This window comes from Mycteria americana, chromosome 2 (assembly GCF_035582795.1).
Source record: "Mycteria americana isolate JAX WOST 10 ecotype Jacksonville Zoo and Gardens chromosome 2, USCA_MyAme_1.0, whole genome shotgun sequence".
In the NCBI taxonomy this organism is placed as follows: domain Eukaryota; kingdom Metazoa; phylum Chordata; class Aves; order Ciconiiformes; family Ciconiidae; genus Mycteria; species Mycteria americana.
Window position 1 is genome coordinate 134,417,345 of NC_134366.1, and position 23,880 is coordinate 134,441,224.

Consider the following 23,880-nt stretch of genomic DNA (forward strand, 5'->3'; position numbering starts at 1 on the left):
AAAATCAGACAGCTCTTCTGGTCTCCTCCTCTCTTCTTCAAGATGGTCTCGCACGGGATTCTTCCAAGCGGGTCCCTGAACAGGTGAATGTTTGCTTTCCTGATATCCAGGGTTGTTAACCTGCTATTTGCCTTCTCTCAGGATCCTGAGCTCCACCATCCCATGGTCAAGGTGGGCAGGGCTGCCCCTGACCTTCACATTTCCATCCAGTTCTTCTTTGTTTGTAAAAATCAGGTCCTGCAGAGCGTCTCCTCTCTTCATCTCCTCAACCACCTTGTGTCAGGAAATTGTCATCAGTGCACTCCAGAAACCTCCTGGATTGCTTTTGCCCTAGTGTGTTGCCCCTCCAAAAGGTATAAGGGTTGTTAAAGGCTCGTGTGAGGACCTGGGCCAGTGAACATGAAATTTCTTTCAGTTGTCTGAAGGAGGCCAGATCCGCTTATTCTACCTGATCAGGCAGTCTGTAGCAGACACCCACACCAATGTCATCCACGTTGGTCTGCCGGCCAGCCCAGACCGATAAGCTCTCAGCTGGCTCATGGCAGAGCTCCACGCATGCCTGCTTCTCTCTCAAATACAGGGCAACTGTCCCTCCTCACCATCCCGTCCTGTCCTTCCCAAAGAGCCTGTATCCAGCCATTGCAGCACTCCAGTTGTGTGAGTGGGACTTGCCCATTAGTCAGAGATTTCTAAAAATGTAGGCTCCATCTACTGAAGAATTCAAAGGTGAGTGTTTTCCTTTTTTTATTTCTTTCCAAACAATTGGCAACAAACAGAAAGTCCATCTCTCAGTATCACTGCAAAGTGCATGTGTTATGGTCAAATATGTCCTATGCTGCTGTTAGTTTTGTAACAAAGAAATGTTTCTATCAAATGGTTCTTATCAACAAAATTGAATAGAAATAAATGGCTTGCTAATATTTTTCTGTGAGCCAGTTTTTAAATGGGTCACATTGTTCTTCTCTTTACTAGCAACCTAAAATAGAAGTTATTATATCAACAGTGGTTTGCACATAATAGAACATTATCTGAAATTGAGTTTGGTAATGTTTTTCCTTGAAAATTAAGGCTATAGTAGTATAGTTATTGAAAATTATCATAGTTTACTTTTTATTTTTCTATTTAAAAGCAATATTCTTGATAGAAAAAATTGCAGTTGGAGTTCTGACTAGAGAAAATGATCTCTTGGTACAGGCAATAAGGAAAATGAATGTTCTTGTTGAGACCATAGTATTATTGAGGCTTCTTTTCCCTTCATGAGCCAAATTCTCTGCTGGAATATTTGATGCAATTCCACAGACTTCAGTGGGACTGCACTAATTCATGTTACAGAGCACACAGGACTTTGTTGTTGTTGTTGTTACAATTGAACTAAGTTATAAAAATAAGGATAGGTTTTAAGTAAAAGCATTGACAGCATTTTCTTTCACAAATCTTGGATTTGAGAGGCTATTTACAAAAATCAGACTGTGGTCCATTTCTCCCTGGAGTATCTTGCAGATGTGCAGCTGCAGCTCTTGAACACCAAGGAAAATAGGAGCTGCTCACAAACACCGGCAAAAAGCCAGGCACATGCAGCCCACCCAAGGCACGTGGGGCCATCCAAGAGTCACGGCACCTCCGAGGGAGGGGTTTTTTATACGCACGGTGAAACACTCTGGGAAAATGGAAATTCAGATGCGCGCAGGGTGCAAGCTGTTCGGCCCAGCTCAGATTTGTGCATTACTGCAGCACTGGTGAGGATTGTGTTCAGGCAATGCCACGTACGGCTGTAGAGAATTCCTTCTCGGAGAACAGATTTCCCCACTATCATGTAAGCAGCTTCTGCTCCCACTCAGCTCTCAGTTCAGGATTAAAGGGCATCTCAGGGCTCCACTTCAGTGTCTTCAGTTAAAGTAGGGCTAGAATGGTCAAAATCATTTGCAACCCTTAAAAACATAATAAGGGAAAATAAAGAGGTCTTTCCACCACCTGCTGAAGAGAATGGAAGCGCAGGAGAGAACAGACTCGAGTACAAGGTCCTGACTGTGCCAGGCACCATGTGTTAGACTCTTCAGGGATTTCTTCAGAGAGGTGACTTCACTTGCACTGAGATCAATGAAAACCTGCGCATTCAATCTGTTTCTCATAAAAAAAATACCTCTGAGTCTCTCCAGTGTGCAAGTCAGAACTGTCTGAAAGTCACAGGGAAATGAAGGGCTGAAAGGCTAAGAATTTCATGCTTCTTTTTCTTTTTATATACTCTTTATTCCCGCAGATCCTATGGGAAGCATAGGACTTCAGCACAGGGACAGCCAGAAAGATTCAGGGCTGTTAAATTAGTAGCTTGTTTAAATCCCAAGGTAAACTCGTTGTGCTAAATTAATCTATGAACCCTCATGTCAGATCTAGAGCCTCTGAGCAGTACAGATATTTTGAGATGATCTAATTGTGGTTGGAGAGACGGGAGAGTATGGGCACGAGTAATGCTATACTGTGTGCCACAGTGGGGTTAGCACACAGCGCAGTGCAAAAAGCTGACACAGGCAACACAGCCAGAACACCAGGGATCAAAGATGTCTAGGCATTTCTAAAAATTACTTGCTGGAATAATCATAGGATACCAGGTTTGAAATGCTTGCTAGGAAACTGAGGAAGATATGCAAAGCAAAAATGGGAGTTTCTGGAAGTGGTGGAGGGATTGGAAAGAGCAGGGAAGGCTACCGCTGCCGATTAATAGATTAATCGACAGGAGCTGTCTCTCGTAGGAGTTTTTTCAGCTCTTAAACAGGAATCAGAGGCACCCCAGCTAGCTTTGTCTTCTAAACTCAGGCAGGAGAGGTTGACAGTAGTGCCTCTCACCGGAGTGAATTAGAGGATACAGGTACTGCCATCTTTAACAGCATATTGGGAAGCAGGGGACAGGTCTTGACAAATGGCAGGCAAAGGCTGCGCCGTGGAGCCGAGCGAGAGCAGTGGTCAGGGTAACCCAAGGCTCCTTCTGGGCAATGCTCTTTTGTGAGTCCAGAGCTGGCAGACGCTGTGGGGTGGAAGCACTACATCCATCCCCGCTCCACACCTAGCCTAACGTCAGCACTATGAAAGCACATGCAAATTGTCGTGGCACTGTCAATATAATCGCTACAACCAAACAAGAAGGGAACAGAGAAGAGTTCCAGTGTGCTGCTGGTAAATGTGGAATTTGTAGCATATTGGTATATCCACCTTTGTTGGGTGGATGGCATTTATGCACTGAAATTGACTTTTTTTATAAAATTCTTGAGATTACACTTTTGTTTTTACCCCTCTGCATGAATGGTGGAAAACATTTTTTAAATACTGTGCTGCAGACAGAAGATAAAATGAATAAGCATTTTGCAGTTTGTGGCTCCTTCAAGATGTGATTGATCGTTGTCCCATTGCCGCAGGTCAACCTCTGCCATAGAAAATTCCAGATAATCTTCAGCTGCATTTCCTAAACCATTAATAGGATGGACAAGGCTAAGATAACAATGCACGATTTATTTCCCAAAAGTAGCTGACAGGAGGAAATGGATACCAAATGAATTAAGTCATTAGAACAGTACGGCACATTTGGAAATTCAAAACAGACTGCTTGGAATGATTTAAATCTAGCATGAGGTGAATGTCAGTCCCTTGCTTAGGCATGTCAGTGTTGTAATCTAGTGCTCCAGCTTTAGAAAGGTTGATAGGTGCACACCCTGGGGCTTGCGTGTTAGGGTGAGCCTGGACTTAATTAATTACATGACTAGAATACCACCTATCACGGCCACACGCACAGGTTGTGCAAGGGCTATGTGCATGGACACACACACACACAACACACAGATATACCAACACTTTCTAATATAAACAAAAATTTCTATTATTTGCTCGTTGAGAGGCATTATTAAAAATAGCAAGTATCTTATAGGCTGTACATACATTCTGTCTTTAAGAAGCTGCATTTATATCCAGGGAAAAAACTTGGCAATCATTTCAAGGGAGTAAGGTTTCTCTCATGCCTGATGTATAACCGACAGAGAATGTCTCAGAAATTGGGTTTTACCATTTGTCAGACACAAGTTCTCAACCAAGCCTATTTTCTCCTGGTAAGCTTCCACCTGTGTCTCTTGCAAAGTTACAGGACTATGTTTTTAGAAAATCGTGGACCTTTATTCAGCATACCAGACTCCATTACAGCACTGCTAAAGTAATATATACATTTATAGCTGTCATTAATAGGGTATTTTTAAGAGCTTTAGTCGCTTTTTTTTCTTCATGGGGTAATAAGCTGTAATTAAAGGAGTCAGGGACTGTATTACAGAAACATTTGCCACCACATGTGTAGCACAAAGATTACTTTGCAAATAGACAACTGGCAGCCAAAGCAGTTCAGCATATTTCTTCATGTATACGTGGCAAAGGCACGATAGCACTTTTCATTTAAAAAAAAATTCTAACACAAGACCTTGTTAAATCACTGCATCTGAAAATGGCTCCAACTTGATCAGTGTGTGCAGATAATGGGGACTAGGCAACACCATAAAAATGGTCCTGTTGATGGATATCTGAGGAGTCCACATACGTGGTCTATGACCAGCAGCTGTAAAAAGCTCTTTGCATTCCTTTTGGTGCAGGAATCACTTGGAACAAGGGTCATCCCAAAACAAAAGCAATTCAAGCAGCCTATCTGAAAGGAAGATGAGGAAGGAAGGAGGAAGGCTTATTTCATCTTCTGCAATGCCAATCATTTTTACATCATCCCAGATTATGCAATATACTGTAGCAGGGACTGTGAAGCCTGAGTAAATCAGGAAAGGGCACTCTTCGTTAGCACTGTCTGCTGCACAATGTGTGCTCTCAGATGTCTGAGGTGGAAAGGTCACAGCCACAGACTTCACAGCATCTCTATCCAGCTTCAGTCTACACTCACTCTTGATTATCCAGGGTTACGGGGAAGAGAGGTTAAATGCTTTTGTGTGAAGTCTGCGTTTATCCTGGTGGCATATAAAGAAGAATCCAGTTAAAACCAAATAAAGTAGCTGCCTTCTTAAGAATGACATTGTTACTGTGCAGTACAGATTAAAATAAAATCCCATGAATTAGTGATCTGATTTCATTTTGTAATGATGTTTTACAATGTGTAGTGTCCAACAATATATAGTGATAATCCTAAAGAGAGCATATGAGGATTTACAATGTATAATGATGTGTAAAGTCTTGGTGCTCAAACTCTTGTTCCTTTGTTTGCATGTAAACCATGGTAGTATAAACTGGCTTGACATAAGGCATAAGACTTTTTCTCATCTCAGAAAAAATCAGCTGTACTGGAATGAGGTAAAATTACAAAGGTAAAGGCAGAATTACTTTAGTTCAAGGGACTGTGTCATATGGTCACAACCCTTCTTTTCCTTGAGTATCTGGGTTTATTTGTCATATTCCAATAATCTTCAGAGAAGTGTTGAAAATCCCTTCTTTGAACTGTATTGGTCTCTCTCCTTTAGTTGAATTCCCCATATACACACACACGCACGCACGCACATCACTCTTAACCTTTTTCATTATGCACCGAAAGGCTTTAGTGGAGCCCCAAGCCACAGCACTTCTGAAATCCAACATGTTGGTGTTTTGTGGAAGCTATCGTGCAAATTCTGGCAGAACAGATGTGCGATCCCAATTCAAGGCAAGCTCCATGCAGCCTGCCAGCTCTGCATACAAACTGAGAGTCCAAATCAGATACAATCCTCTTCCTTTATTTTGTTCTGGCTTAAAAAAGCTCTCTGAGATCAACCTCATCCACGCAAATGTCCCAAAGAGAAATGCTAGATTTAGCTGACAGATGCATAAAATCTCATGTTGTCACAGAATTCCCCAGTGTCTACTCAGCACCAGATGTCGAAGAATGCAAATCTGCAGCTGGGTCTGGTGTTCATTTGTGCTCCAAATTCCCTCCTTCACAGCTGTTGTTTTCCACTTCCATGTACATAGAGCCAAATTTTCAGAAGCAGGAGATAGACCATGGCTCCCTATATTGATGTGAATATACATGTTTCTTTATTGGCCTGGAAAACACCTGTTTGAGTTGCATAATAGTGTATTTGTGAGGGCATATTTGAGTACGCTCACCCACCACTATTGAGAACAACCTCGCTCATCTTTCAAACACAATCTCTTTTCAACAAGTTCCCTGGAACCAGAGTTGTCTTTCCAAATATCTGTTTGGAGGTACAGAATAGGATTTTCATCCTTGCTTAGGCCTCCTGGGCACCATGGAAATAATAATCATAACGACAGTAATACAAAACAAAAGGCATGTAGTCACAAGGAACTGCAGAGCAGTATTCTTCAGTTATCTGGGGGGACCTTTGCTGGCCATCCTATGTGCCCTTCAGGAAAGGAAGTTCTAACCTGGCACTATAATGACTGTTTTAAACTTTTGTTCTCCCTTGTGTAGATATTACCAGCCCGCACAGCTTTTGAAATATAGTCAGTGAGTGCCATTAAAATAATATGTCTGCAAGAGCTGAATTGATGTGAATTTTTCCTTTTTTTTCTACCTAAATGGGTGGAAAATTTGAAACAGTAGGTAAGGGTGACTACAACAGTCCACATTTGTTTTCCTGAGCTTCCTTTAAATTAATTCAGATTTCCAACAGTGGCCTTAAGTGTAGTTTAGATTTCCTTTTCTTAAATGAAGATAAAATGCATATGGAGACCTTTTCTTTCCCCTTGCTTATGTAATGATCTTCGATTCACTGAGTTCTCAGTTGTACAGATAGTAGTCATAATCTAACCAAATATTTGTTGTCTTACACTTCTGATTTTCAGCCAAACTTGAGAAAGTTGGTTTCACCTAGGGCTGAGACACATTACTGTGTTTAAAAGGGATGAGTCTTACATGATGGGAAAGTACTCAAAACACAGGTTCAAATTTAAATAAAAAGTCCAAATTGGACAATCGCATATAAATACCTGATTTTTAAGGAAAGCATAGCATGCACTTTACCATTGCAACATGCCTTATGTCAGACTCCAGTAGTTTCCCAGAATGTTTGTCTTCTCCCAAACTGTTTTTATTGCCTTCAGCTCGATGGGGACATTTTTGTCTTGGTTTTATGCCCCTGAATGTTTCAATGCCTGTGCCAAATGCAAGTCACCTAACACCACTGTCTCCCCAACTTCACTGAGACCTAGGGTGGTAAACCCATGCTCTGAATAGCCGTGTTGTATAGATCTCTCATCCAGGGCCTGTAAACGGTATAGACCAGCCGCCCTAGAATTACCATACACTTCTTTAAATCTTGACCTGGCTTGCATGCAGCTACCCCAGTTCTTTCTACAGCATTGCTACCCAGTACCTCCAGCTCCGGCCCTAGGGCAAGCAGGTTGGGTACCTGCATCTGCCATATGAATCTTCGCATTGCCAATAAGAATGAATCAGATAAACAAATCTGGCCACAAAATACTGAACGATTGACTCTTTCTAATGTTGTGTAAGCTAATGCCAGAGTCCTATTTTTGTCATGAAATGTTTTAACATAACTTGAATGATAGCTATGAAATATGGAACAGAGGTGTAGTGAGAGTCCCCAGCTATTTCTCTATTTACTAACTATGGCCATAAGACAGAGCAATGGTAATGAAAATGTTAAGTATTAAAGGCACTTTTGGGCAGCGTAGCAGTATTTGTTACTACTATTATTATATACATATCCAGAATATCCATTTTTCAGAGTAGACAATAGTAACAATTTAGGAAACCAGTGATTTAAGATAAAAGTGGTGTTTGCTGGTTTACAGTAAGCAATAGCAGAGCTATCCACCTATCAGATAAGAAGAAAGGAGGGAGAAGAGTTTAAAACACTTTGTTTGAAGTGATATGACCCGGCACAAATAGCCTCGGTGACATTTTAAGATCAAATAGTCCAAGCATCAAGTACATGTACTCCACATCATAAGGGGAAGTTGTGACAAGTTCAGCCTGATCTGCCCGAGCAAAGGAGCTAGTGCCCGGTGTGACAGAGACTTTTATTTAATTCTGAGTTCCTGAAGTTAGTCCTGCATATTTTTACAAGTATCACCAGGTTGTATTTACTTATTTATTTGACTCCAAATATTTTCTAGTGATAATATCCTAATGAAGTGTTTTATACAGCAATTAAAAATGCATTTACCAAGTTACGTTTTTAGGTTAGTGGCTGTTTTCCTGAAAGAATGGAAGGGAATTGCTACCAAGGCAAAAGTAAATATTTCTGAAATTGATAAAGAAGTACATGTTCAGAGGTTTAAAAAAATAACTATCCAGAGATGACATTTAAATGTGATCGTTTGTACAAGGAACGTTAAAAATGTTGAACAAATACTAAAGAAAGAGGAAGCACTGAGAAAGGTAGGGAAGTCAGGGAGATTATCAAGTGGTCTGCACCATCAGAAATACATTAAATCCGAGACTACAAGATGTTGAGACGCAAGCTGTGAGAAGTCATCAGGAAAACAAAGTGCTAATTGTGCCCAGAGCAAAGCACAAGAGGTGCACGAGGAGGGGATTTAAAATCCTGCCTGTGGTTGTGTTTGGAAGGTTTGGGGGAAGCATCGTTCTGAGGCAAACAGGCAGGTGGGCAGCTATTGCATAAAAAGTAACTGTGGGGAAAAGCAATGTCACCTATAAAAATCATTGGAAAAGAGGATTAGAAGTTTCTTCCATTGCAAAGGCTTTCATTCACAGGAAACAAATAAAGGACATTTGTGCAGTACAAAGCAGTCTGTCAAAGCCTGCCCCCTCCTCCCCACGCAACAAACATCACTTCTGTTAGAAAGGAAATGCACGTCTGCAGCCAGCATCGCTCTCCGGGAGTCAATCTGCTGCCGGAGATGGCTTTCTCTGCGGAGCACACCGAGCCCCGGCAGGCTCTGCGTGAGAAACGGCCTGAGCACGACAGGCAGGCTGTGGAGAATCAGGCCACAAGGAACGACCGTCACTGCTCACTCAATGCTCACTGTACAACAGCAGATACCTTTGGATTAATTATATTGCCTGCCTGCTTTATGTTCATTATCATAGAAATTTATCTCGGAAGCAATGCCTTCTGCCTGGAAAATAAATGTTTCTACTTTGCTTCATTGCCTAATAGCTGGAGGAGTCCATTATCTTGGGAAAACATTTTTTCCATTTACACTGACTCTTAAATATTTTATGATCATTTTCCTTTCTAGCTTTCACAGTAAATAAATACATGACAGACACAAGATTTTAAATAGTCACCAATGTATATAATTTAGTGTATATGTTGAATCCTCACCTTTTTTCATCCTGACTTTCTATAAATTGTACTGTACACTATACTGCTTCCTTCAATTATTCTCATTTACTTTAGACTGTCAGTGCTTAGTCCAACTACCATTCAGTCTCTATGTTATAAGTACTTCATAGCGGGCTTCAGGAGGTACAGCTTCTAAATGATGTAGCTCCAGGATTTGTGTCCTAGTGTTTGAAAGGCATTTAATTACTACTTCTCTTCTGTGAGGATTGCTGCAGTGACATTTCACTGTAGTACCTCTGCCACTAACTCACTTTCAGTTAGTTTAGAATCAAACATTATTTTTATCAGTCTGGAAAAGATGCTAGAAGACTTTTTTTTAATAATCAAATGTAATACATTCTGTAGTTCTGCACATACAGCCAAAATAGCTCATGTAATCCAGGTACATTGGTTGAAAGCAGAGAGGAGGGGGGAACTCAAAGGCATCTTAGGGATGCACTGATTGAACATACCTGTGAACACTTATTTCTGTAGCACTGTTTTGTTTTTGCCTCCTCTCTGTTTTCGGGAATCCCGATGAAAGAAGAATGGCAGTAAGATCACCTGCTTTCATTTGCATGTATCAGCTGCATGGAAATGTCCAGGTACGTATGTGCAGGCAAACTGAGCCAAGACTTCCCTCCCTAACATGGGAACAGCCTCTGCTTTCTATTCCGAACCGCTCCAGACCAGGTTATACGTAACAGGCAGTGTCCTTGTTGCATATGCAAAGCACAATGTGCATGCTTGATGCCATGCAAGTAAAGGGATGATCATTATAATAATTACAAATGTTGTGCATTCAATTCAATCACACCAAAATTTTGTAACATTGTAGGAAAAATACATCTAGGTTATTATGGTCTGTAAAATCTTGTAAAATCTGGCTTGGTTTTTTCGAGTCTTAAGTTGAAAACACTTTGAAGAGACATGCTTCTCACTTTCTGAAATGGAAACAAACAAAAAAAAAAGTAGGCCCCTTTCATGAGTTATATCTTGACTACCAACGCCAAAAAATAATTATTCTCTCTGGAAAACCTCATCCTTTTCCATAAAATCTCTCTCTTCATTTTTCTGGTGCAAAACACACATTGATACTGAACAAAATGTTTCAGGAACTCCTCCAACCTTTGTGAAACAGTTACATTTACTATGTGCAGGATATATATGACATCAATTTTCAAAGGTCAAGATATGAAATATTACGTTATTACAACTGTACCCACCGACTGTCACCATCTGTACACCACTGACTAGGCATCACAGCATTAACATTTTTTCTCTGAAAAAAACAAAAAATACAGGTCTTGAGAATACAGTCTTGTACTAAACTACCTTCTCTGAATCTTGCAAGCTTTAGAAATTTGGTCTGTTTCCAAGGAGTAGTTATAGAAGAGGTGAGATTTAAGGCTGGCATCAGAGCTGGGCAAATAAGCTTTTGTGTAAAGTAAATGAACTCTGGGGGGACTGGAACTGGGGAACTTTGGATAAAATCAGCTAATAAATTCAGCCAGAAACAAGGACTCACTAGGGAGAATAAAAAGGTCACAATATTTTAGTTTCACATCTTCCTTTTTAATTAAATTCCTTATTTTGAAAGCATTGAATATTTTGTTATGATAGCTTTTAAACAAAACATTTGACATCATGTTTTTAACCACCACTTTTAATTACTTTTTTTTATTTTAATAGGTTAATCAAAAAGTCTTAGCCCAAAATCTTAAAAGAGCATTTTGATTTTAAAAAAAAAACAACTTTGGAAGGCTCCAAAATGGGCTTCCCAAAAGCCTCAGAATATATATTTTTTTCCCATTTGTTTAGTTTCTCCTCTGAACAAAAATGTTTGCTCTTCAGATGACTTTCTCATAATGAAGCTTAGGGTGTGTAACCTGCTGAGCTGTAGCTTGCGCTACAATTGGATTTACTTTTTAGAACATTCTTTGAAATGTGCTTTATAGATATATTCATTTGACCTAAATTTTACCTAAATCCCTGGGCCTGTTGTCTCCTGTTGGCCAACCCTAGGCCTTCAGAGGCACCTTGTCAATAGAGAGCACTGCTGCTCAAAAATTTAACTGCAGGTTAAGCTGTCTGAAGGTGGTCCTAGATTTATTGCAATTCCTTGCATTGAACTTTCAAAAGTATATATAATATCTAATACAATACTTGACATATGCTTTTTTCTTGGCTGTTTATATGGTTCATTTATGTCGCCACTAAATGAATAGGAATATTTACAGGAATGTTTTCTGAGACTGTTTATTAAACCATCATACTGGGGAACTGTACATCACGAGCACACTTATTTCTTAAGTCATACCGAGAGGCATGACAGTGACGCTGTTATGAAGAGGAATAGAGCACATACAACATATATATTCAGCAAATACTACAGAATGCTTGTTTTTTGCAAGCCTGGACAGACAAGTAACTCTATAACATCAGAACTTAATTCTCTTTCTATCAAAGAGTGGCAACTTGCTTTATGACCTACCGCCTTTGCATGCCAACTAAGTCATAGTAAATAGTAAAATGAAGCCCCTGAGTGCTGATTGCACCACTTCTCTTCCACATCACCCAGAGATAACATGACTTTATTACCACACTCATGTTTTAGTTGCTGTACTTTCTCTAGCTAATGTATATCAAAGGTTCACACAATATGACAAACAAGCTCTAAAGCAGAGAAAAGTGTGTGGTTTCTGTGCAATGTTGGAAAGATCTGAGGAAAGACATTCTTTCTTCTGTGAGTTGCAACATTGAAAACATTTCTGCGCTGCAATTCAGGGTGAGGCAGTAGCATTGGCCATAACTTCACTGAAACATTAGTGAAGGAAATATCCTCAAAGTAGTGTCATTTCCTTTCAAATATTTATTTCAATGTATACCTTTTGTTCTTATTTATAGAAATTAATATGAACCCAGTCTATCACTTTAGATATCCAAAGCAACATATTCCTTAACATTCCCTTCATCCCATGCCCAGTAATTGTCACACAATACCAACCCATAATTCATTCCTGCTTTCCAGTCCTTCCTTCAACTCCTGAAAAGGAGTAAAGGGGAAGAGAGGCTTTCCAGCATGCCCTGAGGGAGAAAATAATCCAGGATTAAGGTCAGGAGCAATTTCTAAAGTTGAAGAGGGCACATGAAAAACCATGTTCCTCCAGTCCCAGAATTTGGATAGGCATAGCTGCAATTTCAATTCTTCCACAGATGAGCACTGAGGTACAGTGCTGTGAGTGCTGAGTAAGCAAAACACGTATTTCTTGAGGCCAAATGTTTCTTTAGTAGTTTGTTTAGATTGTCCAGGTCATCTGAATAATTGGAGTTCTCTGATACTTCTGTTCCTCACCAGACTAAGAAATACGCAAACTGTAAAGGAAGAGATATTATAGCCTTAATATTACTTGCATTATTTATTCGTACCCTATTGCTGTTCGTTGTTCTTATAACTTCAGTTTAATGCAAAAAGTACTTTTCAGGTAGTATCCATGCAAGCAAAATCCCTCTGGCTCATCCAGGTTTTGCTTGAATAAAAGTAAAGGAACAAGTCTTTTGCCTCTTAACTTGAACTGTTCCATCTTTGCTATATACCCTCAGAACCTATATGACAAACAGTGCTATTATAAACTGAAAAAACTACCTACTGACAGTAAAAAGGATGCAAGCTTAGAGTATTGGATTTGTCACGCTGGAACTTAGCCCCAGTGTATTTCGCCTATTCTCTGACAGAGGCCTCATCAAGATGTCTCTGCAGAAAGCAGAATCATCGCGCTCAGTGCCTACAAAAATTCTCCAAAGTGCATCAGATTGGTGTTTACTCTCACAGAGTGTTTGGGATGGAGACACATGAATTACCCTAATGAGAAGGGCATGGACAACAAGAATATCATCAGCCAATTTTCCTTCCTCTTTACGTTGTTTTGTTTTCCCAAATCTCGTAGCTGGAATCTGCTTAGTTAGATACAGTTGTTAGGGATTTACAGAAAATGTCTAAACACTGTATGGCATCACTTAATCTATATCAATTCTCTCGACGTTTTTCAAAAAGGGTGGAAGCTTAGCTTTACCTCAGCACTAAAGATGGCCTTCAGCTTTTGCAAGTCCTATTTGAGTGTCTGTGTCATACATGAGTCCCCAGAGAGCACTTTCTCTTCTTTCATCCTCTGATTTCCAGCTGGTATTCACTGCAATTTAGCTTCTAGGAATCCCATCTATAAGAGTGAAATGACTACACTGAGAGTTTTAACTTGTTTTTCTACCTACATAACCCAGCTGACAAACCTCTGTGTTTTATGAAAACACAAATGAATGAAGCAAAGTATGTGTGCTCAACGTTGACTTTGTTTATTTTCTGTGACTATGTTTCACTAAATTTAGGATCTAAACACTCAGTTTGAATCCAGGCAGACAGAAGCATGCACTTATACATTTTTTATTACTACAAGAATAATTTTCTTACACCTTCATCCACTTACTAATCTTACAAAGACTTTCTATGTAAAATATATTTATATTTAAGCTAATTTCATCCATCCAACATATAATGATTTATCATAAACATTTATGATAAATCTTACATACCTTAAGACAACTGGCAAACAAAAACACACTAGCCTCCCTCTCAGAAACATAAAAATAAATCAGCAATATATGTTGGCCTGCATTAATATACGAGCACTTCCATCATTCCTCACTGCTTAGTGCCTCTTCCTCGACAGGATCTTTTCCCTACCTCTGCTGCCTTCCAGTGGCTCTATTGCCCTTCAGCTGTAACCTAGTCTTAACTGCCTTCGTTCTTTCTTCGAGGCTCTTTGGTCCTTTAGCTATATTCATACCTCTTGCTTTACTCTCATTTGCCTTATTTACCTTATGATGAACATTGAGAGTGGAGGTTCCACACACTTCTCCCAGCCTCCCCTTTCAGTTCTTAATTTGAACTGTTTCTTTGAACTGTTTCTTTATAGAGGAAATTGAAAGGAGCTCAGTTTCTGGAATATTTCCAAATAGTCAAAACATCCCAAAAGTCCAGATATCTCAAATTCTTGATCTATCTGGTAGTCCTCACTGTTATTTCTTTGCCATTCTTCTCTACAAAAAAAGAATTATTCTACTCCTGGCTACAAAAAGCCTTTTCTTCTTTGAGCATCTCTCCAAGTACAGCATCATTCCTCATCTGATCCAATGGAAACATCACAGTGTCATTTATCAAAATGTGTAGCATGGCTGGGAACTTCTTTCAGTACCATTGGCGATCCCACAACTTTGTTCCACACTTCTATTTCCTGCATCCACTTGGTAACAACTACCTTAACAAGAAAACCCAACTCTATGGATTTGTCTCTTCCTGATACTTGCATGAATGACTGTCTTCTTTCAGGCTGCAGATAAGATAAACTTCTCAGAGAACAAACAGGAAATTTTCTACTAACAAAAGTGTATGAACAGTGTAACGCTCCTGATGAAGCTCAGACAGGGTTCATTATGCAGACAATACAAGCTATTAAAGCAGAAAAACAAAATTAGCTCTTATATCATTCAACTGTGCCTGTGCCAAAACAAGAAGTAAATCACTGAAGCTGTGTATTATGCATGAGGTATACAACATTGTTGAAAATTGATTTTTTTTAAATGATAAAAGGGAATTTGCACAGGAGTGAGATGTGATTTTAAATTCTTAGCCTAATATCATTGCTAATTTTAATTGCTATTAGAAGAACCTTGTTTTCCTCTAAGGCATTATGTAAAGAATCATTCTAGCCCAAATATGCATGGGAAATGTTTAAGGGCCATTACAGAACAAACAATGAATATGAAAGCAACAGCAGTAAACTAGCAAATATCCCTAGCTATGATGCCAGGACTTGGCTGTTTAGCTATCAAGCAGACGTTAACAGATGACAGATAAGTAATTATTCAACAAAGTTGGATGAAAAACGCTTAAACACATCCAAACAATAATGCAAAATAAAATCTAAAATTTGATGAATGGGAAAAATTACACATAACATAACAACATAATTTCTGTGCAATATTCTTAATTATGAAATATTAACATTTCAGCATGCGAGATTTTAGCAGCAGTTTGGAATCCCATTTATGAAACTGAGTCCCACACATTTACATATAATTGGAACCGTGCAAAAGATTCCATTCTGTGCTGAGAACAGCCTTCGGCGCACAGTGCCTAGGGGGGGAAACAGCACAAAGGCCGTTGCATCCTATATCTTGCCTAGACACTTTTCTGCTCAGAATCAGAGCAGTATAACAATAGCAATAGCCAGAAGCTCTTATCACCTTACAGGAGGTGACCCTCGCAGGAAGGCAGAAAGGGTCTTTAAAGGCACACCCTTTTCCTCTCTTGACTTCAGGAAAGCCCTGCTCATTGCTGAAGGGAGCGAAATGACATTGGTGAAGGACAATGCATGGGATCCCAAAAGTAGTGCCTGCAAGAGATACTGGCATGTAGATAAAATGGAGTGCTTTGCAATGGATGGGGATTTTAACACATCCAACTAAAACATATGAAATTACAGCAAAAAAGGAAATGTTATATTTAAGTAGTATGCAAGTAAGTGTGATTCTATGATAAAAAAGTATTACACAGCAAAACTAGAGCTGGCTGAACGTTCAGCTAAAAACAGTGGAGGGATGCAAGCAGAAAGATATTTATTAGTGTTGTTGAAGATGTAAGCAGATGCTGTGTTCACTGAAAAAAAAACCCAGCAAAAATATTTTAAATCAAATTTTCTAAGCAAGTATAGCTTTTTCATAAGGATGGGAATTGGAATAAACCATGCATGTAACCAAATTCAGCATCAAAATCTTGATCATTGTGATGGCACAGACTCAAAATGCCTTCTTCATATGTATCTCCTGTAAAGTATATTACTCAGTGAGGGAATAAGGAAGGAGGAGAAAAAGAATACAACAGAGTCCAGCCCAATAGCCAAGGCATTCTCTAATAAAGGACCACATTTGTGCTATTCTGCAATATAAACTCAGAGAACTATCCAAAGTAGACAGATTTTAGGGTAATTTGTAAATCAATTACTTACTTGTTAACACTGTTGTGAAGAACACTTTGGACATTGCACAAACATTTGCCCAAAACAACAACGAATTTAGGTTTAATAGCAGAGAAGTGCCTGTAGCCAAACAAACATGGAGGCCATATGTAGAACAATTTCACAAAACTAATAACTATATTGAGTGAATTTATAATCAGTTAATTTGAAGAAAAATGATAGTTTAAAATATCCCATAAGACATGTAGGTGCTAGAATTTTTTGCTGTGTTCTAACTGGCAGGAACAATTTGGTCATAAAAATTACATTTTAATTAGTAACAAAACAAGGAGGTAATGTAAAAGCCATAATGACAAGTAAGAACAACAAATCCTGGCACTATAGTCTGAAAAAGAACAAATAGAAACACAAAGTATTAGTCATAGTCGTCACAACACTTAATTTTGAAATATTTCAGGGAATGAGAACAAAACTGAATATAGGCATAAACATTTTTTTCTGATTGAGCAACACAAGTCTTTTTGCAGATAAAAGGATGGAAAAATGTTTAGACTGAGTTGGGTTAAACACAATATTCTTAGGTCATAAAAACATCTGATTTATGTTTTTTGTCATAAAATGCTATTGGTGTAGCAATACAGACTGATTGGTAATGGCTGGAAAAGAAGTCTGTATGCTAACTCATTAATTGCTTATCAAGTATTATCTTGGAATTGTAGTTAACTATCTCAGAATTTTCCTAATGAAAGGTTACTTATATTGTTTGACAAGGATATGTGTATTTTCTGTCATCCTTCATTGCTCAGTGCTTTGCATATTTCATAGGAATATAAGATTGGAAGCCCTCCCCCTTCAGTCACTAAATACATTCCCTGCTGTCAAAGACAACCATGTGAATAGTTTGCTATCATTCAGTTATTATTAGATACATTAGACAGCTTCCTTTTTCTTTTTTTAATAATATTGTCCAGGGAAGCTCTGTAAGTCTCATTATGTTAGGTTCACTGGCAATGCTCATGAACAAAGGGGAAAGACGTACAATAAAAACAAAACCAGTTATCTTTTAACCACATGTGAATTCCTGGCATGACTGAAGTCAATGGGTGCCTTGCCATTTGTGCATTATTTCACTCTGCACTTTTAGAAAAGGGGTGTTCTCACTCTTTAGGGCTTTTCTCATTTAGCAATCAGAAGCACAACTGCAAGGATGGGAATATAAAGCTAGATTCATAAAAAGATTAGGGTCAAGGATTTACACACTGAATCTAAAACTCACCTACCTGAAGCACTCACTCAGCAGCTCCTTGCTCGAGAAAGGCCTAGAGTTTCCAGATACCTAAATTTTGCCAATAAAATGCCTGGGGCACACCCAGAATTGCTTATGTCCTCAAAGGGAATTTCCAAATTATAGAAGTGCCATTGCTTTTCTCCCTTGTGAAGCCATATGCAACTCATGTTCTTAGACAAAAAAAGCTGTTTGTGCAAAATTAAGAAAAAATACTGTATCTTTTGTCCTCACCTTTTAATGTTCTCATCACTTATTAGAAATTTAGAGGATGAGTTGAACTACATTGCCCACTTCCCAGGGAAATATATTATTGCCATTTCTCAAAAATTCTCTCAATTAGTCCTCTTAAACTGTCTCCACTTTGCATATAGCAATTTGAGAGGGGTTGAAAGACTGGAGAGATCTGAACAGTCTAAGTCCATTCAACTACTTCATACAGTACACAAAAGTTTCCTCAGAAGAAACTATAAAACCCACACTCAACTCTCCCCTCACTGCCACATCCAAAGACGGAAAAACAAGTCTGAATACGGCAGTGAGTGTTTCACAGCAGTGAGTGTTCACAACACTGAGTAAATTGCATGGATCTGCCTCTCACCTGCTTTAGGGATTTCTGAGAAAGGACAGCTAACTTCAGGAGAGAGTTACTGAAGATGGAGAGCTTTAGCTTTTTATGGACTGAGGCTTATGCTCACTTGGGATTTCTTGTTGTTATTGTATGCCAACAAGTGGCTCCCATAGACCCCACCCTTGCACACCTAACTCTCCATACATGTAGTATGATTGTTTAACTGTTGATTTCTCCACATTGAAAAGATGACCCCTGAAAATTCTTTAACTGACAGAGGATACCGGCATAGAGAATAAAAGAAAATAGAACTTCTTCCTGCCACTCTTTAGCTGTAAATTACTAATCTTACTGATCAAATGGGATATAATAATGCCAGTGCGAAACTGGACTGTTAAAATATTTTCCTGGGGAAGTAATACTTCTGGGACTTGCATAAATGTTCTTGTATTCATGAAAACGTGGAGTTGATGAAGTACTTTTGGACTGAAAATCAATATTTCCCTTACACAGAATAAGTCATGCAGAATCTCTTAACCAGTTGCATAATAAGCAAAAAATGTCAGCTTGAAAACATGTTTGAACTGACAGGCTACAGTAAAAGATGCTTGCATTTGCTGTCTTCTGAACACAAAATAAGGCTTTCACTTTCCAGCAGAGAGTGATTTTTCTTATACGTTTCATTGTGTTGTGCATTGGTATTGCTGGGGTCACTTTTACACAGCTGCTTTGTGGCAAGAGGAAGGAGTTCACAACCTTCCTCCTTGTGAGTTTTCACTTGTTCTACAAATGTCACACTTTAAAACAAAAACCTCTGTCATTACACCTGAACTTTGTGTCCCACGATTTTATCTCTGACTGTGGACATCTTGGCTCTTGATCTCTTGTTTCTACCTTAATTAAATGGAAAACAATTACTCAGACTATCCAGCTATCTGGATTGTTTCCATACAGAGATCTGAAAACAGGAGGTTTTTTTGCAGTCTGGCTCTCACTTCCACTGCTTTGAAGCGCAACCAAGAAATTATTTTCTGTTCTCTGTCCATCACATAATATTTAAGAGTATGTCAACCCCCTGTAGCATTACCTGTACTGGCACACACAGGCTGTTACAATGGTTACAAGAGCTGGCAGAGCAAAACTTACAGTGAAGAATAGTCAAGAATACTCTTACACATGGAACACAGTGCTAGAAAATGGACCAAACAATTCGCAACATAGCAAAGACATTAATAAACCCTCCCTACGCGTGTTGAAATTAGAGGATTTTTTGCTTTCCTGATCAATTAATCCTTTTCAAGCTGTACCATCAAAAAAAAAGCAGTTGTTAGCTACTGTTTTATTAAACGATAACTCTAGATAGACCATTCCTTCAAAAAGCAGATAATGAGGTGGAGGTGATTTGTAAGATATAAATATAATAGCACTTCTTATGCCTACCATGTTAATTTGGTACACCACCATGTGCCTCATTTAAACACTTCTGAGCACTTCTAAGCACTTATGAAAACAAACAGGATATGTTTTCTCAGAAAGCAAAAAGGAAAAGCTGAAAGACTGTTACTTCATTATTGCCAAACCAGAAGGTGCAAAACTGGTACAATGCAGAAGTCAGAAGAGTTGCTGTGATCTAGGTTTCTGAGCAGCAATCTGCCTTTACCAGATCTTGGGATGGGTTGAACTAGATCTTTATCCTGTAGTGATGAACCCCCCAGAAAAAGACCAAAAAGACTTTTAAATTCAAAGAAGTCAGTTTTCCTTAGCAAACTGAATCCTTTGCTTTTTATACCCAGGAAACTCAAAGTGGTTCAACCAGGCAAAATAGAAATTTTAAAAAGTTTATAAACAACTCTCCATTTGCCTTCCATACGTTGCAGAAGGGCCTTCTTGTGTCCAGGCTCTGTGGCAGCCAGCTCAGTGGCCTTCTGGACCAAAGAAAACTGCACAGTCTCCTGCGGATCCCAGGAATTTCTCTTTTCTTACCTACAGATGCTCCCTGTCCCTCTTGGAACTCTCTTGGCCTGAGCAGCAGCTCCCAGCTCATGCTGCAAATCACTATCTCTGCTCTTCTTCCACTAGCTCCAGTCACTGGAACCTTTGCTCTCCAACTGTGCCCAGATGTTCCCATGGGAAAGAACCATCTTCCTCCTTCTTCAGGAAGTCCCTCTGACTCGGTCACCCTTTTACCTTTTTCCCAATGCGCAAGCTGAGAACAAAAAAAAAAGTCAGATTCTGTCCGTAGTGGTCCATTGCTCTCTCTCAATATCTTCCAACTTGTACAAGAAAAAGAGAGAAAAGAATTACTGGAAATACGACAAATCACTAAAGGTTGTTACAAGCTAAAACATGTATTAAATGGCCAGAGATACCCATTCATTTATCTGCCAAAGGACAGAGATGTCTGCCCTCCACAATTTTTGCAGTATCTTTTATGCTGTGAGCATTGCAGATCAAGTAAAGAAAAGGCTGTCATACCATTGTACAGCATTAAGGTCTATGCTTGCACCAGTCCTGTTGATTTACACTTTTGATGGTTTCTTGTAACAACAGTGAAGCCTTTGGTCAGCAGCCTTTGCTGTGTCTGCACCACCACTGTGGATCCACCAGCGGGAGAGCTTTGAGCACCAGCACAATCAGAGCAGACGGACTTCTTGTCCACCTTTCCTTATGTTCATTACCCTTTAGCACTGTTTGGCCTGCATCTCCTTTGGACCAAATGTGCTGTCACTCAACCCATGAACATAATTCCTGTATTTGGGGTTTTTTTCAGTTCAAAGTGTACTCACTGGCTACCAGTGTAATACTAATGCTATGCAGCATGTCCCAGAGAGCAATACGATGGGATTTTGGGACACAAGTGGGTGTTGGATATGTGCCCTGGCAGACAAAGTCAGATTCAGTGCAGCCCTCTGCCAACTGTCTGGGAGTTACCCTAAAGCAAATTATCAACTGGGCCTGGATTTACGTTTGGGTGAAATAATTGCCATCTTCCAAAGGGAGGCGGGCATGATGGCTCATCAAGGAAAATGAGGCCCAGAAATGGAAACAAGGAACGAGCAAAACAGACAGTGTGAGAATACCTTCACATTCCCCAACGCTAATGCAGGCCTTCATCATGCCCACGAGGCAAATTCACACACTGCAAGAAAACCTAAGTCTTAACTACCGCTGTCACACGTCTTCCGTCTCACATGAGCCCTTGCAGCACTGCCACAGGATGTCAAAACCCCGGGCACCCCCGGGGCGGCGGGGCAGGGCCTGGCAGACTGTCCCGTCCCACCTCACCCCATCCAGGAGCAGCCGGGGGGCCGTGGGGCAGCCCCAGCCCCAGGCATTGGGCAACTCTCTGGGGCAGGCTGAGTCCAGGCCCAGCTTGGGTGGGCCCATGGCCAGGCAGGGCTGGGCTGTGGGGAGCTGGAGACCGGCCCTGCTGCGGCATTGCTGGGGCAGGGCTGATGGCCCCAGGGGGCTGACATGGGGTCCTGCGCCATGGGCAGGGTGGGCAGGGACAGGCAGGGCTGGCAGTGCCTTCAGGCAGGGACAGAAAGGAGACACTAAATCTAAGCTTTAGCTTCATATAACCCTTTCTTCAACCTCAACCCTACCTTCGGCTGTAGCCAGGGAATAAATTCTTACTGTAAAAGTGAACACAAGCACTATGAATAAAGACAAATGTATTCACCAGCACCTCTTTGACAACAGGGCAGCCCTGCAGCCCTCAGCAGTCACCAGAGACTGGCAAGCTTTGATGCGCACACCCCAACCTGAAACCAAGTCCTGCCTTTAACGTTGGGCAGCTGACAAATTCAGGAAATTAAAAACACAATCAGCCACTGCTGACACTGATGCCCTTCCTAAATCTGAAGAATTAGAGAAAATCAGCCATAACTTGAGCTCTGGAGGATTTCAATTCCCAGAACCTAACCCTAGCCATACCTACCCCTAATCATAATTATACCAATGAGACTGCCACTTACAATAACAGAAACAGAGCTTCAACGCTTCTTCTAATGCTCTGGGCAACATAAAGACGAGCAATAAACTGGGGTCTTAAGGCTATCAACCCTCACCCTGACTCTGACTTTAATTCCTGGCAGGGGTTCCCTTTCATCAGTGAAAAGAAAATAATGCGTTGCCCCCTAATGATCAATTCCCCTTTCTACCCCGGAGGGCCCTACAAAATGCCATAACAAACTCGACTCTTCAAATACTGGTTTCCCAAATGATAACTCGTAAATTCAATCTTAATTATATTTAATTAGATATGGCCTCTAATTCCAGTAATATCTTTAAGAAATTGCCCTTTCCACACATGGGTAGACCTTACATAAGAGGAGGATATACTGTAGTTTTGAAGCTTTAGATTTCTAACTTCTGAATTTACTTCCAACCCTGAACCTAAACTTAATTATTAGCAGGAGTCCCTTCTAGTGTTCTGCCCTATATTATTTAATAATTTTTGAAAGCTATTATTTTATAGTAATTATTACTATAAATAAATATTAATAAGTATTAATTCTTTATGTCTTTGTAAATCATACAAAGTGCAAATCCCAATGCAAAATTTAATTATATGAATGAATTAAAGGAAGCCCAAAAGTAAATAAGAACATAAAGCATTGGGCGATGCAACTGTTTTATCTATTTGTAGTTATCTAGACCCTCTAGAATTCAAAAATTAAAGAGGTTCTTTTAAGCATTAAGCCCAAAACTTTAACCCTAGCTCCAATCCTAATATTAACATCAACACCAGCAGTGAGCACAGCAATGAAAGCAAAAGAAAAGCATATTCCCATAGGGAAACATATCATCTTTGTATTTCCCTAGTCCCTGGAGAATCCACCCATAAACTGGGAACACTAAACTTTAGATTCCCGATTCCTAACACTAACCCTAGTCAGTACAGCTGTATAAATCGAGCTTCTACAAGACAACAGAGAGCGCTGATCTTTTCCAAAACCTGCCCGCTTCCAACTCTTTAGTAATAAGATGCAGCAATGATCTGGGCCCTTAGGAAGGAATGTGTCAATAGGAGAGAATGCTTCTTAACCTGAAACCTAACCACAGTCCTAAATTTAAAGAAAGTTAGAGCTGTAACCTAACGCATAGCCTACCACTAGCCCTAATCTTAGTTATAACCTGGTATGCATCCAAACAACAAAATACACAGCATTTGCATTTACCAGCACCTATTACCTTGTCTTCTGAACTCTGCAAGCCACAGAGAATAGATTATAAACTGGAGTCTTGAAAATCCAGTTCCAAACCCTATGTCTGACCTTAATTATTCACAGGGTTAAGAGCATAATAAAAGAGTACATCCAGCCATCTACCCTGTCATCACCTGCCCTCTTCCTGACTCTGTCAGACCAGAATAAAGACATGAACAAATATCTTGAAGTCTTGAATTCCCAAACCCCAGCTCTAACACTTGCATTAATTAAACATCTGTAAATAGTCAAGAAGGACATAGAGCATTTACCCCTTTCTGCCGTCTTCCTGATTCTTCACTCCCATGAGAAAGCCAAACAACTCCAATTCTCTCTTATACTCCCAAACCCCAACTCAAAATGTACCTTGGATCTTAATGTTAGCTAGCACACCCAAACAAGCTTTCTGAATTGTCTCCTTCTGGACATGTGGGTCCTAGAAGCTTTACACTCTGACTCTTACACAAACCATATACCACTTTTAATTATTTCCAGCAGACAA